Source organism: Loxodonta africana, chromosome 22, assembly GCF_030014295.1.
Source record: "Loxodonta africana isolate mLoxAfr1 chromosome 22, mLoxAfr1.hap2, whole genome shotgun sequence".
Lineage (NCBI taxonomy): Eukaryota > Metazoa > Chordata > Mammalia > Proboscidea > Elephantidae > Loxodonta > Loxodonta africana.
In genome coordinates this window covers 58,389,036-58,404,974 of record NC_087363.1, presented here as the reverse complement: position 1 = coordinate 58,404,974, position 15,939 = coordinate 58,389,036, and the positions used below count along the sequence as shown (strand labels likewise).

The 15,939-nt window shown below is 39.4% G+C and overlaps 1 protein-coding gene across 4 annotated transcripts in view; it reads right to left on the bottom strand.

The window, feature by feature from the left end:
* Positions 1-14,218, bottom strand: part of FOXP1 (forkhead box P1) — a 589,886-nt gene extending 575,668 nt beyond the window's left edge. For all 4 annotated transcript variants that reach the window (XM_064275152.1, XM_064275157.1, XM_064275156.1 and 1 more), the window contains exon 1: positions 14,191-14,218. The gene's annotated coding sequence lies outside the window, so the exon portion shown is untranslated. The remainder of the gene's footprint in view (positions 1-14,190) is intronic.
* Between the last annotated feature and the right edge of the window lie 1,721 nt (positions 14,219-15,939).

Genomic DNA, 15,939 nt, shown 5'->3' with positions numbered 1-15,939 from the left:
TGGGCTTTTTCTTTTTTTGTTTTCTTTTTCTTTTCCCGGCTTGGCAGCCACTTCTAGACGGGCTGCATTGCATGGCTTAGGAGCCACTCACCAATCTGCACAGCCTCGTAGGTGGGATTCCTGGGGGAATTTCTTTTATTTTTTTCTCTCTTTTTCCCTTTATGTCTGTCTTCATTTCTCAGCTCTCGTCTCCCTATACTTACCTTATTTTCTTATCTCCTGAATAGCTGGTGCCATTCAGCTCCCTCTAGTCAGGCTATACTGACCAGGCTGGGAGCCACTTCCCCTTTCTTCATGGCCACACTGGTGGGAACCCTGTGGGTTTTCTTTTCTTTTCCAAATTTTTACCTAGTAATTTTTTTCCTTCCCCCCCCCTTTTTTTTTTTTTTTTGCTTTTCTCCATTTCTCAGTTTCTCATCACTCCACTCCAATGGCAAGCTCCCTTAGCACTCTTTTTTTTTTTCCTTTGTTTGTTTGCTTGTTTGTTTTTGTCTCCTGTTTCTCTCTCCTCTCTCTCATACCCATATTACCTTCATACATCACAACCTCACCCTTCTTTCCTGCCTACCTGCACCATACGCTGACCATCACGACCCCCGAGCAGCACAGGCACGACTGAACGGAACCTTCCCAGCACTGATTCCAGGCCCTTCCTGTCAGTCCTAGTATGTGCCACAAACAACTCACCCCAGCCCCTCCCCTTCAGCTGGACCTCCCCTGCTGCACCATACCTGAGTAACTGGCCTTCGCCATTGGACAAGGAGGTGAAAAATATAGTGACTACAGACAAGCAAACAACGAAGAATGCACAGCCCACCTACTCAGACATAACCAAATAAAACAAAAAAGCAGGATAAAAGAAACAAATCCACAATCAAGAAAATAACTATTCAATATCCTGAAGATAGCAGACAATATCAAAGCATATAAAAAAACAGAACAAGATTGTACCAGTAGACCTCCAAAATAAAACACCAGATGACTTTCCCCTAGAAGAAAAGGCACTAGAATTACCTGACAAAGAATTCAAATCTCTACTATTCAGAACTATCCAAGACTTGACGCAAAAAGCAGGAAAAAATGAGGAAAAAATAGACAAATTCATGGAAATACAGGCAAAAAAATGGAAGAATTTCATAAAAATAATACAGGAACAAGATGCCAAAATAAATTCACAACTAGAAATCATACAAAAACGACAATTAGAAATCCAAAAGATAAATAAGATTTCAGAAATAGTGTCATAGACGGGCTGAGGAGCAGGTTTAAAATGACAGAAGACAGGATCAGGGAAATTAAAGACAAATACGTGGATACAACTCTGTTTCAGGAAAAATCAGAAAAAAAGAATAAAGAAAAATGAAGAAACCCTGAGATTTATCTGGGATACAATTAAAAGTAAAAATATGCAAGTGACCAGAGTTCCAGAACAGGGAGATAAACAGAAAACACAGAGAGGATTATTGAAGAACTGCCGTCAGAAAACTTCCCTAATACCATGAATGATGAAAAGCTGACCATCCAAGAAGTGCAGGGAACCCTATATATGATAGACCCCAAAAGGAAAACACCAAAGCATACCATAATCACACTCGCTAAACCCAAAGACAGAGAAAAAATCCTGTGAGCAGCTCAAGAAAAACAAAAAGTCACATGTAGAGAAACAAAAAGGCTAAGCTCTGATTATTTGGCAGAAACCCTTCAGGCAAGAAGGCGATGGGATGACATACAGAAAACTTTGAAAGAAAAAAATTTGCCGACCAAGAATAATATATCCTGCAAAACTTTCATTCAAATATGATGGTGAAATTAGGACATTTCTAGATAAACAGAAATTAAGGGAATATGTAAAAACCAAACCACACTTCAAGAATTATTACGGGGAGTCCTTCAGTCTGAGAACAAACATCATCAGACCACAGCCTGAATCCAGGATACAAGATTGTACCAGCCAGATACCAACCTAGGAAATGAACTCTCCAGGACTATCCAAAACCAAAAGAATTGCAACAGGGAACCAGAGAGGTAAATCTGTAAATGACAACGTCAGAACAATAAAAGAGGGAATAAACAGTGTAGGTATAGAACTTTCTAAAGAAGAGGAAGGCAAGGCGATATCAAGTAATGATACACTGGTTCAAACCTGGGAAGGTAAGGGTTTATTTCAAGGTAACCACAAAGAAAGCTAACAAACCTACTCATCAAAATGAAGAAAAACAAAGTCTCAATAAAAACCCAATCTACAAAAACAAAAGAAATGAAAAAAACAATCCACAAACAAAAGAAATTCAGCACAGGAGAGTAAGAGGAACAAAGAAAATGTTAGCACCACAAAAGAAGCATTACAAAACGACAGCAATAAACTCACACCTAACAATAATTACAGTGAATGTAAATGGCATAAATGCACCCATAAAGAGACAGAGAATGACAGAATGGATTAAAAAAAAAAAAAAAAGGATCCATCAATATGCTGTCTACAGAGACACACCTTAGAAACAAAGATGTGAATTTATCAAAAATCAAATGATGGAAAAAATATATCAACCAAATAACTACCAAAAAAGGGCAGGAGTGGCAATACTAATCTCAGGTAAAATAGACTTTAAAACAAAATCCACCATAAAAGACAAAGAAGGGCACATTATATAATAATGATTAAAGGAACGATCTATCACGAAGACTTAACCATAATAAACATCTACGCACCCAATGACAGGGCTCCAACATACGTTTAAAAAAAAAAAAAAACTCTAGCAGCACTGAAAAGGGAAACTGATGCTTCCACAATAATAGTAGAAGGCTTTAACATACCACTCTTGATAAAGGACAGAACATCTAAAAAGAAACTTAACAAAGATACAGAAGAGCTAAAAGAGCACAATCACCCAACTTGGCCTCACAGACATATATAGAACACTCCACTCAACAGCTGCAAAGTATACATTCTTTTCCAACGCACATGGAACGTTCTCCAGAACAGACCACATCTTAGGCCACAAAGCGACCCTCAAAAAAATTCAACACGTTCAAGATGATACAAAGTATCTTCTCTGACCACAACACCATCAAAGTAGAAATTAACAACAAAAAGAGTAAGAAAAAAAAATCAACTACATGGAAACTGAATAACACCCTGCTTGAAAACCACTGGGTAATAGAAGGAATCAAAACATTCCTAGAACCGAACAAGAATGAAAACACATCATACCAAAACCTTTGGGACACAGCAAAGACAGTCCCACGAGGTCAACTTATAGCAATAGATGCAAACATCAAAAAAGGAGAAAGGGGCAAAATCAAAACATTAGCTACACAATTAGAACAAACAGAAAGAGAAAAGCAAAAGCAGCCCACACCCACCAGAAGAAAGGACATAATAAAGATCAGAGCAGAAATAAATGAAATAGAGAATACAAAAACAGCAGAAAGAATCAATAAAACCAAAAGTTGGTTCTTTGAAAGGACCAACAAAATCGACAAACCACTGGCAAAACTGACAAAAGAAAAACACAAGAGGATATAAATAACCCAAATAAGAAATTAAATGGGGGATATCACAACACAACAGGCCTAAATGAAATAAAAAGGATCATAACAGAGTATTATGAAAAACTATTCTCCAACAAATTTGAAAACCTAGAGGAAATGGACAAACTTCTAGAGACATACTACCTACCCAAACTAACACAAAATGATGTTGAAAATCTGAACAGACCCATAACAACAGAAGAGATTGAAAAGGTAATTAAAAAAAAAGACTCCCAACACAAAAAAAGCCCTGGCCCAGATGGCTTCACTGGAGAATTCTACCAAACATTCAGAGAAGAGCTTATACCAGTACTACTCAAACTATTTCAGAACATGGAAAAGGAAGGGATACTTCCAAATTCATTCTATGAAGGTAGCATAACCCTGATACCAAAACCAGGAAAAGACACCACAAAAAAAAAAAAAAGAAAAAAATTGCACAGCAATAGCTCTCATGAATATAGATGCAAATTATCAACAAAATTCTAGCCAACAGAATTCAGCATCATATCAAAAAAATAATATACCATGACCAATTAGGATTCATACCAGGTATGCAAGGATGGTTGAACATTAGAAAAACAATCAACGTAATCTACCACATAAATAAAAGGAAAGAATCACATGACCATCTCATTCGATGCAGAAAAGGCATTCGACAAAGTCCAACACCCATTCCTGATAAAAACTCTCAATAAAATAGGTATAGAAGGGAGATCTCTCAACATAATGCAGGGCATCTATGCAAAACCAACAACCAACGTCATTCTTAATGGAGAGAGGCTAAAAACATTCCCCTTGAGAACAGAACAAGACAAGGATGCCCTTTATCACCACTCCTATTTAACACTGTGCTTGAAGTCCTAGCTAGAGCAATAAGGCAAGAAACAGAAATAAAGGTCATCCAAACTGGTAATGAAGAAGTTAAACTGTCCCTATTTGCAGATGATGTGATACTATACATAGAAAACCCAAAAGACTCCCCAAGAAAACTACTGGAACTAGTAGAAAGATTCAGCAGATTAACAGGATACAAGATATACATAGAAAAATCAGTTAGATTCCCATACACCAATAAAGAGAACGATGAAAAGAAAATCATGAAAACAATACCATTTGTAATGGCCCCTAAAAAAATAAAATTCTTGGGAATAAATCTAACCAGGGATGTAAAAGACCTATACAAAGAAAAGTACAAAACACTACTGCAAGAAACCAAAAGAGATTTACATAAATGGATAGGTAGACCCGATATTGTGAAAATGACAATTATACCCAAATTATACCCAAAGCGATCTACAAATACAAAGCAATAGCAATCCAAATACCAACAGCATTCTTTAAAGAGATGGAAAAACTTATCATTAACTTTATATGGAAAGGGAAGAGCCCCGGATAAGTAAACCACTATTAAAGAAGAAGAAAAAAGAATAAAGAAGCATGATGTCCTTCTCCAGGGACTGGTCCCTTCTGATAACATGTCCAAAATATGTGAAATGAAGTCTCACCTTCATCGCTTCCAAGGAGCACTCTAGTTGTACTTCTTCCAAGACATATTGTTCATTCTTCTGGCAGTCCCGTGTTCTATTTAATATTCCTCTATACCAAAACCCACTGCTGTAGAGTCAATTCCAGCTCATAAAATATTCCTCTATAGTCTTCCTTATTCAGCATCCAGCTTTCGTATGCATTTGAGGCAACTGAAAACATCATGGATCGGGTCGGGTGCACCTTAGTCCTCAAAGTGACATCCTTGCTTTTCGACACTTTAAAGAGGTCTTCTGCAGTAGATGTGCCCAACGTAATACGTTGTTTGAATTACCGACTGCAGTTTCCATGGGCGTTAGTCGTAGATTCAAGTAAAATGAAATCCTTGACAACTGCAATATTTTCTCTGTTTATCATGATGTTGCTTATTGGTTCAGTTGTGAGGATTTTTATTTTCTTTATATTGAGGTGTAATTCATATTTTTTTACCACAATAAAAGTAAATACAGAGAGAAAAGCCACTTTAAAAATGATTAACTGCTTGTTTTGTTAAAAAAAAAAAATTCCATAGGCCGACTTGAAACTAACCTTGTGACAATCCTGCTGGAAGTCCGTCCTGGAAGAGGAGAAGTCCCTGAAGTCCACAGACAAGGACCTGGCAAAATAGCAGGACTTGGCCTCTCTATGGCCTCACCCTCACCCTCAGAGGCTAGTCCAGTTAGCCAAGGCTTCCCCTTCCCAGCGCGCATTCTCTGGAGCAGCTGGCTTGCTTGCCCTATGTGATTCTATCCCTGAGGTTAAGGAAGAAGACTCATCTGTTCAGGGTCAGGGGCTCAGGCAGCTGCCTCCACGAGGAGCATCTCGCTTTAGAGGAGGGTGAAGAAAGCATGCAACGCAGAGTCCAGTGGTATCAGGCAGTGAGATTTTTAGACTAAGGGAAAAGCCAGCAGGTGAGTAACACTTATGAAAGAAAGTATTCCGTTTTATACCACTGGCACTATAAAAATCCTGTCTGTAGATTCAACTGCAGTTTTTAGATGAACTGAATTCCATTTCTTTCAAAAAGACAATGGATGCTTAAATGAAATAAAAGGATCTTAAAGAACCAAGGAATCTACCAAGATGAGGAGGTAGCATGTCTGGGTGGTTAAGACATAGGGTTTGAAATTGGTCTGACTTGGGATCAAACACCACGTGATGGTTAATTTTATGTGTCAACTCAGCTAGGATATGGTATCCAGTTGCATGGTCAAACACTAGTCTAGATGTTGCTGTGAAGGTATTCTGGAGACGTGATTAACATTTAAAATGAGTTGCCTCTAAGTAGATTGCCCTACGTAGTGTGGGTGGGCCTCATCCAATCAGTTGAAAGCCTTAGGAACAAAAACTGAGGTTTCCAAGAGAAGAAGAAATTCTGCTTCAAGACCGTGCCACAGAAATCCTGCTGGAGTTTCCAGAGTCTCCAACCTACCAGCTGCCCTGTGGATTTTGAACTTGGTAGCTCCCACAATCACAATACTTAAATCTCTCTCTCTCTCTCTCCGTGAGTATGTATATATACGTATGTATGTATGCGTATATATGAATATACGTACATATACACACAACACACACACATATATACATATGTTGTTGCTAGTTGTTGTTGAATTGATTCCGACGCATGGCGACTCCATGTGTGCAGAGTAGAATTGCCCCATAAGGTTTCCAAGCCTGTGACCGTTCAGAAGCTGACCACCAATCCTGTCTTCTGAGGCGTCTCTGGGTGGGTTTGAAACTCCAACCTTTTGGCTAGCAGATGAGCGCTTAACCGTTTCCACTAACCAGCGACTCCATGTATATATTGTATTGGTTCTGTTTCTCTGAAGAACTCAGACAAATATATCCCACTTCTAACACTTGTTATATGATCGTGAGGAGATGACTTAAGCTCTGAGCCTTGGAGCCTGTCTTCTCAATAAAACAGAAATAATAATAATAACCAAAGCAGAGAGATGCTGTTAGCATTAAATGAGTTAACTAACATGATACCTAAACCAGTGTGGGGAGCATAAGTGCCTAATGAATGGCTTCTATGATTATTTATTACAGTCATTATTAAAGTTTCACAGAACCCAATGAAGGCTGAAAAAAGGTTTCATCTCATGGGCCACCTCCAGTCACCTGGTAGTGTCTACATGAAACCCTGCACAGAGAAGATCCACAGGCACCATTGGAATAGGCTGGGATTGGGGCCGCTGGTTTCCACATTTTTGGCCAAGATCAACCATATCACTCTATGAACATGGGTCCAAGGAATGAGCAATTCACATGTTCACCCACAATCACTTTCCAGAACCCTCCTCCTTGTTCCCTCTGGTTAACAAGATCAACACCAAAAACCCAACCTAACCAGCTGCCGTCAAGTCGATTCAAACTCCTAGCAACCCTACAGGACAGAGAAGAACTGCCCCACAGGGTTTCCATGGAGTGGCTGGTGGATTCGAACTGCCTACCTATTGGTTAGCAGCCAAACGCTTAACCACTGCGCCACTAGGGCTCCAAAGATCAACACAAATAATAATAAATTAAACTACACATTAAAATGAACCCAAAATGTACGTTAACTAAACGGTAGCTTAAATGCGCTAATTGCTCATTTTTCTTTAAGGAGAAATTAAAGTGATGGCAATTCTAAACATGGTAGCTCAGCAGGCTGCACGTGAACTGAAAGGAGATTTCCTTCTCTGAGCCTCTGTGAATTACTTGAACCAAGAGAACAGAGAACAGCATATTTTCAAAAACAACACGCAATGTAGTTTAAGTTCCTAGAATTTTACATCACGGATGGTATCACTTAAAATATAATAGCTGAATGTCTTCCTCCCTGGTACAGCTTGCTTCTTCAGTGTATTGATGAAAACAAAGATTAATATGCAAAAGAAAATTGTAAGAAATTTGCCCTGCATGGGTCAGTACCTGGTACACCCATGTGCCCCTCCCTTTTAGAAAGAAAAGGCACCCAGCGAGTGAAAGTCTGGGTCTGAGCTCTCACCCCACCACTTCCTTGCCATCTTAGAGCCCTGGCTGACGTGAAGGTAAAAAGAGGGAGAGAACAGTCTCTTTGTCTTTCCCAAAGTCAAAACCAAAAAAACCAAACCAGTTGCCATCAAGTCAATTCCAATTCACGGTAATCCCATGACCTCATGTGTGTCAGCGCACACTGCACTCCATAAGGTTTTCAAGGCTGTCATCTTTTCAGAAGTAGATTGCCAGGCCTTTCCTCCAAGGTGCCTCTGAGTGAGCTTGATCCTCCAACCTTTCAGTTAGTAGATCACACCACCAGGGACTCATAAATCGAAACGAACACTACACAACTACAATGTTTCACACACATAACACCAAAACCAAAGGAAGGCTAGAAAATAAACTACCTTACAAATCATATAAATACTCTGTGTACACATCATCAAAAATCCAATTGCTTACACATCCAGTTAATTACCAGATTTTGCTCATGTGTGTGATTCTTTCATCCATGGAACAAACACATACTGATTAAATACTGTGTGCCAGGCACTGAGGTGAGTGCTAGGTACACAAACTACAAAGGCTGGTTAAAGGCCACTTGCCTTCCATGTTATTTTGTTCTTATTCATGTGAACGGTGATTTTATAAGCTTGCCTACAAGAATTTAAGTGGAATGAGACAAAAAAAAACTTTCAACCTCATAGGTCAACTAATAGTGACATACCGGAGCGTTATGTCAGGAATGATTCTGAAGTCACATCTGTGTTCAGCAGGACAGAGTGTGATCAATTAGTTATGTCTGCAAGGGGCACAGGAATAGGGGGAAGGGGGATGTCTGTAAGATTAAAAGCGTGCCAAGAATGCTTGCCACCACTGATTTAGGTTAATTTTGTAGAGATGCCATGTGAACAAAAGCCTGGCCTACACATTAAACTTCCCTCTGTGGTGAATCTGTATGTCCAGAAAAAAGTATGTATGATCCTATAAGGGGCTTAGGGAGGAATGGAAAATACCTGCAATATAAATGCAGATTACTTTTATTACAAAGTTGGATCATATTCTCATTCCTAGACTAATTTCCTATATCATAAAACCTATATTCGATTTTATAAACAGCATACACCAAGAATCATAAATTCAGTTAATGTAGAAATTTAACAGTTTTTTTTTTTTTTTTTTCTAAATAGAAGTGAGAAAAGGCTGTTTAAGAACAAGAATCTGAAAGGACAGAGAGGGCTCTTTCTTTGAAGATAAGTTTTTTTTTTCCCTCTGACTCTATCTCCTTGGGGACAAAACTAGAGAAGAAATAAATTTCACAGCTAATATATATAAAGTAACATGTTTAACATTATCCAATAAAGTTATATCTACCTACACCACATAAATTTATCTCACGTTAACCGTCATCTCCAACAGAACTCATTAAAATAATGTTAAGAGTGCCCACATTAAATGCAATCTTCTAATTGAAATTTAATCTTACAATAGTAGTTGGTGGGTTTTCTTTTTTAATTGACAGAGTAATCTATTAGTTTGTCTTCCAGTTTTGTCTGAAGGTTTTAAAAGTAAATTTGACCTACAGATGAGCTGGCTACTGCTGTGAGGTGCTGTGTATCGGGGTGGGAGTGGGGGGTCTTCTTTTGTCATCTTCAGAACTCCTCTTGTTGCTGATAGCCAGACAAGGATGGACACTCTCTCACCACCCTGAGTTACTACATTACTAATACATTCCATTACCTCCACGTAAATGTCATGTTAATTTCTGATCTTCATCAAGCCAGACAATGGTTTCCATCCTGGCCCCTAGCCAATTAGCTATGTGGAAAATATTCAGTCAATTACATTACTTATATTAGGTTAAGGACTAGAGAGAAGGCAAAATAAACGCCTCGAAAATACTTCGGAGATAAAATGTAAGCTGACACTGTCTTCACGAGCTCGGGCCTAGGTTACACAATCTGATAGGCAGCTGCCAGCACTCATAAGTGCTTATTAAATCTGGTCTCTCTTTATGGCAGGAGCGCAGATCTGTATTTTACCAATATTAGGTTCATCCTGTTATGAAAGGGACCAAAATACTTATGATCACTCACTCCAGCTTATAAAACATATTATGTAGTTTATTAAATTGTTAAAATTACTTTTCAAAGTCAAAATTTCAGGGGCTGGGAGCTGAAGCACAACAAGGTGGCCTGGCCCACTGACAGTGTGCAAAGCAAGGAAGCCTGGAGAAGGAGCCCAGCAGCTGGTTTTCCTGTCCCCAATCACCTGCCACCTCCCCCACCTCCCCCTGGGAGCTGCACTGCTAAATCCTCACCCCCAAAACTGACAACAAATATCCCAAATCTCAAGTTTTATAAAAAATGAAGGAATTCCCAGCCAAAAAGTACCCACTAGCAAGTCTAAAGCGAGAAGGATGGATTTATCTTTTTTTTTTTTTTTTTTTTTAACCTCTTCCTAGGTGTCCCTGGATGGTGCAAATGGTTAACAGGCTCAGCTTCTAACCAGAAGGCTGGAAGTTCACATCCATCCAGGGGTACCTCAGAAGAAAGGCCTGGCAATCTGCACCTGGGGAATCAGCACTGAAAACCCTGTGGAGCACAGTTCTACTCTGACACATGGGGTTGCCATGAGTCAGCGTCAATTCAATGACAACTGACTTACTACCTCCTCCTAGTACATCCAAAACTAGGAATTTGATCTTGAGCAAGATCAAAAGAGGAACAGTGGGCAAATAAAATAAAACAACTGGAACCCAAACAATGTCAGGTGACACACGATTACATCAGACCACGAGCAAGGGTAGGGACAGTACAATGCCAAGGCAGAGAATGACAAACTAGTATATTTGCCATCTCTCTCTAGTCAACGATTCTCCGGAAAACACTATGCAAATCCAAGCTATTATTATCACATTTATTAATAACATTGTGGCTAACTGCCTATTAAATATGCACTAGACTTAGTCGCTCTTCACTCTTTAAGTCTTGTAATATGCATCATATAGGCACCAATATGAACTAAAACTTCACACCAGGGAAACAGGAGCCAACTCTGACTCCCTGCTGGTGAGAGGGGCATTAAAGAGCCACATCACAGAGACAGCCCTGAAGTGTTCAGCCCTTCTTTCTCTCTGTCCTGCCCTTAGGTCAATTTATTATGTAGGCATGGCTATTACCAGCAAAAATCCAGTACATTACCCATATTCTGACCGTACAAATTTGCCATAAGGATCTATTCATGCAAACCTTTTATCTTACAGTTTTCTTCCCTTGCATTTGAGTGAGACAACTTGTTGTTCTACCTGCCTGCCTACCCCTGTGACTATGAACCCCAGTCTATCATGAGGAGGCTTGCCATGAAACACTTCACTCAGAATTAGTTTATTTCAGGCCTAAAGACTCCACATCATCAGCTTTAACAATTAATTGGCATTCCTCTTGGTTACTCAATAAACTGTAAAGTTCTAAAAGGCCACAGGACTGGGAATGAGTTTTTGACACTAGAACTACTAGCTATCAGATGCATAATGCATGGAAGGCCAAGTTATTGCATCAGGGAGGAAGAGAATGACTCCTCTGAGCAAACCCTGTAGGTGCACCCTAAGGAAAAACAGGGAGGAGGTTAGGCAACCAAACACAGGCACCAGCTCATGAGATTTTGTGTATCTCTACTTCCTACTAAAAATATAGTGAAAGTAAATTTATTACGATCTGATAAATACAAAACACTTCCTTATTTAGCAGAAACTGGTATGCAACTGGGCCTAACAGGACGTTCTATCAATTTAAAAAAGATACCATTTCCATTACAGTTCTTCAGATTCAGTTTTCAAATAATGGGGCTTACCCAATTGAAATTAATGAATAAAATGAGTTTAGTGAATCGACTCTACGGCACTGGGTTTAGTCTTCAATAAATCCATTCATGTGGTTTTGTTAAATTTCATACATCAATTTTATGATAGTGAGATTAAGTCAGACTTTCTCAATACCGGAGACAGAGATGACAGGTAACCTAAAATCCAAGTTCGTTGTGAGTTCAATACCTTCAGAATTCCAACTGTTTGAATTTTCATGTGTATATGAGATAGACCCAGGCTTTGCTTTCAAAACTACCTGGTACCCGAAAGATAAAATTTTCTTAATACATGCAACCTGCTCAAAAATTTATAGATTATTCACAAAAGTCTACCGTAGGTTTGCAACAATGGAAAAAGGTCACAAACCTTCATAGGTGAGGAAACCAAAGGAATTTCCAAAGATCACCCAGTAGGATGATCAGAGATCTCTAATAGCTCTAAAATTCCATGACTTCATGAACCATTTCTTTTCACTGGGGACATCCTTGCCTTTTTTGCTCTGCTGTTCACTATTTGTCTTATTTCTTGATGATGAAAGAAAGAATACTGTAAGATTTTTTAATTTTTATTTTTCCTTTACCTCTGGGTCCATCAGAGTGCGATTTCAAGTACAAGTAGTCAGATAACGAACTAAGCTCCGTGGAAGTGAATTTGAACGCATACAGGCTCTTTGAGGAGCATTTGGTCTCTAATGCTGGGCTAATTGCTTCTTTAGGCTCATTTTTCTTCTCCATGAAATGGGAGGGACTTGTTGAAATGATTTTTAGCTGTGAGATCTTTAAACATCTGGCCCAAAGAGCTAAATGAATAGTGATGTCCTAAAGAAAACACTTCGCATTAGAACAGGTTTGCTAAACTGAAGAGGCTGGATGTTCTAATCCTTGCAAATGAAATATGCTAGAAAGAGCCACTGATTATGAGCCAATAAACTGGGGTCCAGCCCTGACCAAACCCAGCGACTGAGATCAAGTAGACTCCATGACCTTAGCTGCCCCATTCGTAAAATGCGCGGATTTAAAGAGACAGCTTCTAGGGTCTTATTAGCATGAACAGGACAGAATTCTCTAACCTACCTGCTTTGTTTTAAATACATAGGAAATCAAGGCACAGAGAGATGAACTTGCACCGTGTCAGTGAACTAGTAGGTCTTCCATCTCCCAATACAGTGCTCTTTCTGCTTCACTACACTTCCCCCTATTAAATAAAATCTATTTCTATTACAACTCCACTAAGGCAAATGAGATGAATTTATGCCAGAGGCTCTTACAATTAAATACCATCCAATACAAAATCTGAAACCAAATGGCTCCCTGAAAAGTTAACTTCATTGGACAACAAAAGTACCATAGAATGATGTCAGAGTTTTTACCAAAATGCTCATCTCAGTCAATTATTGGTTGCTGATAATGCAAGTCGCAATTATTTATCTGTTCCTAAAGAGGGATCAAACCTTGGTGGTGTAGTGGTTAAGTGCCACATCTGCTAACCAAAAAGTTGGCAGTTCAAGTCTGCCAGGCACTTCTTGGAAACTCTATGGGGCAGTTCTATTCTGACCTACAGGGTCACTGTGAGTCGGAATTGACTCGACGGCAACAGGTTTGGTTTGGTTTGGTTTTGGGTTAAAGGGGGATCATCGGTTTCTGGGAACATGACAGACACTAGTAAATACGGAAAATACACATAACAGGAAAAGATGGTCATGTCCCTTCTCCCTAAAAATTATGATGAATAACCTGATGAGGTAAATTCTGTTAGAAAAAATATGCCCAGAGTCTTTCAGAAAACCTTTGATGGTACAAAGTTTCCAACAACTTTGGCTTTCTGCAGAGCTGTAACAATGTGAAAGGCTTAGGGTGGGATCTTCTCAATGAACAAAACCGCCTTAAATTTCCCCAGAAACTCAAGATGAGGTCATTATGGCCTTATTTCATGGCAGTACATTTCATCACCAAGTTGTAAAGGAACCAAAAAAGCAATTACTCATTCAATTTTGCATGTGGTCCATTTGGATAGTCCAGCCTTCAGTGTCTAATAAACAAACCAAAAAAACAAAGTTCTTCTGGGTCACATTACATCTTTTATAAATCCTCAGGTCACTGTATGAGTTGTCTGAAAAGGTTATACCAGAAAACAATGACAGAGTTTGTCCCTTCTTTCCAAATGAGAGACTCTCTCATCCTCAGGGTGCAATTGTCCTGATGGGCTTAGAATTTTTATCAGTTTCCTGCACTCTGTAGGACGCTTTCAGCAGATTTTCGCCCGCTGACTTTTCAGACGAACAATCATAAACATGCACTCACCCTTTCAGCTGGCAGGCATCACATCCGTCCATTCATGGTTGACAGCAGAACCGAGAAGGGATCGAAGCCCTCACCATTGCCCAAATGGTTGGTTCGGAAACTGGAATTGTCAGCAAAAGCTCCTGGGACACTGCAACACAAAAATATTTTTTAAACGTAACTAAGATGTAACTTCTAAAACCACCACTTCCTTGAACTTGAAAACAGCAAGACAGACATACAGTCTAGATGGGGGAAAACACCTTCCCAATGAGGGTATGTCACTGTATCAAGTGTGATGCTGTCAAGTATCAACCAGAAACACCGTTTTGAAAGGTATGTTTACCAACTACTTCAACACATACACCGAAACGCGGCCATTCATTGAAAACCATGTACCACTTTAATTATTTTAGCATTACCAAAAAAAAAAAAAATCACCTCCTATTATAAAGTATTCAAGTAACAATAAACTATTTTAACTCAAATCTTAAAGGGATAAATGCACCATTTCTTTTTAAGTAATGATCTTTTCCAAAGAATGAAGAAACACATGAAAACATTAAGTAATAATTATTCAAAATGTCCTGTACTGCATGCACTGCTGTGGTTTTTAAAACAATAACAATGAACATTGAAGTTAGTAGAAGTAACTAGAATAATGTTTTTCTCTATAAATAGTTCTATTTTATTCTCAAAATGGTTATGAATTACCTAAGTGTTATGAATTGAATTGTGTTCTCCAAAAAGATATGCTGAAGTTCTAAGTCCTATCTCTGAAAGGGCAACCTTGTTTGGAAAAAGAGTTTTTCTTTTGTTATTAAGTTAAACAAGGTCATTATCAGAGTAGGTTGGGTGCTAACCCCTTCTGAGTGGTGTCTTATAAAAGCGAAGAACAGACTCAGACACAGTTGCACAAAGGGGAAGGATGCTATGTGTAGATACGTCTACCAATTAAGGACACCAAAAAACTCCTGTGACTACCAGAAACTAGAAGAGATCAGGAAGAAGCAAACAGAGCACGGTCCTGCTGACGCCCTGAATTCAGACTCCTAGCCTTCAGAACTGTGAGACCATGCATATTTGTTCTTCAAGGCCCCTCACTTTGTGATACTTTGTCAAGGCAGCTCTAGGAAACTAAGACAACAACACTTGTAGAGATATTTCCATCAAGAGAAAACATACTGTGCAACGTCCACACCTCCAAGTCAAGAAGCCTGAATCCTGGACCAAGTACGTCAGCCATCAGCTATGTGACCCCAGGAGAGCCACTGGATGTTGCAGGGCTCCAGTCTCTAGGTCTGCAAGGTCAAGGCATTAGCTGACAATCTCCAAGCCTCTTCCAGCTCTAAGCGTCTGTCTTTTTTGATAAAGCATGCTTATCCTAAATAACTTATATTAGCTTCTCTTTTAAGCTTCCTGGTTAAAAAAAAAGATTTTTACCACAAATTGCTCTTATGCAGAACAGCTATCAGCACCAAAGATTTGCTGTGGGCAGAGGGCTTTACTTAGGAGAAGCCTCACCTAGGTACCAGTACCCATCCCTGGCGAGCCAGCACCCACAGCAGCTGATGCATCTCCTGGGTGCCCACACCAGACTTCCACTGCTCTCCAGAGAGCACAGCTCCAACTCCTGAGGAAATCTGTTCTCATGCATCCTAGATCAGTGCTTCTCAAACTTTAGCGCACCTAAGAATCATGTGGCCAGCTTTTTAAAAGGCAGATCTCTGGGCCCCACCCCCAAAGATTGATTCCGTAGGTCAGGAGCGG